General features: G+C 33.6%; 1 non-coding gene across 1 annotated transcript; it reads right to left on the reverse strand.

Moving 5' to 3' along the window:
- Positions 1–2,014: 2,014 nt before the first annotated feature.
- Positions 2,015–2,121, reverse strand: LOC141570829 (U6 spliceosomal RNA). The gene has a single exon (XR_012495282.1). It is a non-coding gene; the product is annotated as a U6 spliceosomal RNA (small nuclear RNA).
- Between the last annotated feature and the right edge of the window lie 433 nt (positions 2,122–2,554).

Genomic DNA, 2,554 nt, shown 5'->3' on the forward strand with positions numbered 1-2,554 from the left:
AAACCAAAGTAAGCAGATTGTGGAAAGAAGTCAAAACTTTCACAAGTGACTACACAGGAATGAATTTTTCATTTTTTCTCTAGTCTCTTGTGGTTTTGCTCCAGTAGCAGACCTTGACCATGGAGTGCGGTGGCAGCATACTGTAAGTGGCTATAACTCCAAGAAATACCTGGTATTTCTGGCCAATGAAATCAGGAAAACGAGTCCCCAGAGGCTGGAGAGTGAGAGGTATGCACCAGAGGAGAGGTGCATACCGGATTCTCAGTATGAACCTGCACAAGTCTAAGGCTACTCTCTGAGGCATGAGAGATTTTAACACCCATCTCTTACAAATGATAGAACAATAAGACAAAAACAAAACAAAGCAACAAAACAAAAAAACCTGTAAAGATATAGAAGATCTGAACAGCACTATCAATCACCTTGACCTAAGTTATAGAAAACTAGAGAATACACATTTTCTTTCCCAAGTGTTCATAGACCATATGTGGGGCCATATAACACATTTTTATAAAATTAAAAGGGAAAATTATACAAAGTGAATTCTCTGACCATAAAGGAATTACATTAGAAACCAGCAACAATACTATATGTTAGGAAAATATTAAATATTTGCAAGTGAAATAATAGTCATGGGTTAAAGATGACATCATGGGAATAAATAGGAAATGTTTTGAGTTGTATGACAACAAAAATACAACAAAATTAGTGAAATACTGCTAAAACAGTTGTTAAAGGGAAAAGCTGTTTTAAATTGTTATAGTAGAAAGAAGAAAGATCTAAGCACAATGACTTAAGTTTCACTGCAAGAAACTAGGAAAAGAAGAGGAAAGTAAACTCAAAGTAAGTAGAAAAAAAAAAAAAGAACAGAAATCAATGAAATGGAAAACGGACAATAGAGAAACTTAGCACAGCCCAAAACTAGCTCTTTGAAAAGATCAAGAGAATTGACAAAATTCTAGCTAGATTAATCAAAAAGAGAGATAATGTAAATCATTGATATTAGTAATTAAAAAGGGGTTATCAACACCACAGATCTTAAAGAATAAGACACTTCTATGAATAACTTTGTGCATAAAAAATTAGAAATTGGAGATGAACAAATAAATTTCCAAAAAATATAACATACCAAAATTGACTTAAGAAAAACACACACACACATATAAATATAAATATATATATATATATAATTCTACAGCTATTAAAGTGATTACTTTGTTATCAAAACCTTCCCAAGAAGAAAATGTCCAGGCCTAGATAGTTTCACTGGTGAATTCTATCAAACACTGGAGGAAGAAATAACACCAATATTATTCAAACATATAAAAATATAGAGAGGAAGAGGGATCACTGCCCAACTATTTAGTAAAGCCAGTATGTATGATCAACTGGTTTTTGGCAAAGTTGTTAATGCAATTTAAAGGGAATGTTTTTTTAATAAATATTACTGGATTGAATGGATAGCCTTAGGAAAAAAATGAACATCAATACTCACATCACATGATACCCAATATTTAACTCAAAAAGGATCATAGACACAAATATAATAAACAAAATGAGAAAACATTTAGAAGAAAGCATAAGAGAAAATCTTTGCAACCTTAGACTACGGAGCTACCTCTTAGAATACTGAAAGCATGAAGCGTGAAAAAAGAAATTAAGTTGGACCTCTTCAAAATTGAAAACTTTTTTTATTGAAAAACACCATTAAGAAAACAAAAATGCAAGGCATGGATGATGAAAAACTGTTAGCAAAACCAATATCTGGCAAAAGACTTGTATTCAGAATACATAAAGCACTCTTATAACTCAATTATAAAGAGTAAAAACCCATAAGAAAATGGAAAATTTGAAGAGACACTTTACAAAAGCTATATAAATGGCTAATAAGTACATGAAATGATAATCAATATCATTAGTCATTAGGGAAATGCAATTTAAAAGCACAACTATATACTCATTAACATGCCTAAAATTAACAAAACTGACCATCCCAAGTGTTGGTAAGGATGTGGAACAACTGGAACTTTTCATGAATTTGTGTGTCATCCTTGGGCCAGGCCCATGCTAATCTTCTTTGTATCGTTCCAGTTTTAATGTATGTGCTGCTGAAACGAACACTGAACAACCGGAACTGTTAAAGTACTATTGGCAATTATGTAAAATGGTACAATTGCAATGGAAAAGATAACTGCCAAGCAGTGAGCCCCATCTACCTGTTCTCATTTACAGTGAGACCTTTTTAAAAAGTCTGTATTTGCCCTCCAAATTCTCAGGTTCTATTACTGCTCAAGTCATGCTTTCTAAATTCTACCACTTCACTTAATCGTCTCTTGCCAAAATGACCAATGATCTTGCCATAGACTGAATGTTTGTGTCCCTCCAAAAATCATGGTGAAATCCTAACCTCCAATGTGATGGTATTAGGAGGTGGGGCTTTGGGGAGGTGATTATGTTGTATGTGGGATTAGAGCCCTAAGTAAAGAGGCCTCAGAGGGCTCTCTCACCCCTTTCACCATGTGGAGATACAGCAAGAAGATAACTATCTATGAAC

The sequence above is a fragment of the Rhinolophus sinicus genome, linkage group LG03 (assembly GCF_036562045.2).
Source record: "Rhinolophus sinicus isolate RSC01 linkage group LG03, ASM3656204v1, whole genome shotgun sequence".
In the NCBI taxonomy this organism is placed as follows: Eukaryota; Metazoa; Chordata; class Mammalia; order Chiroptera; family Rhinolophidae; genus Rhinolophus; species Rhinolophus sinicus.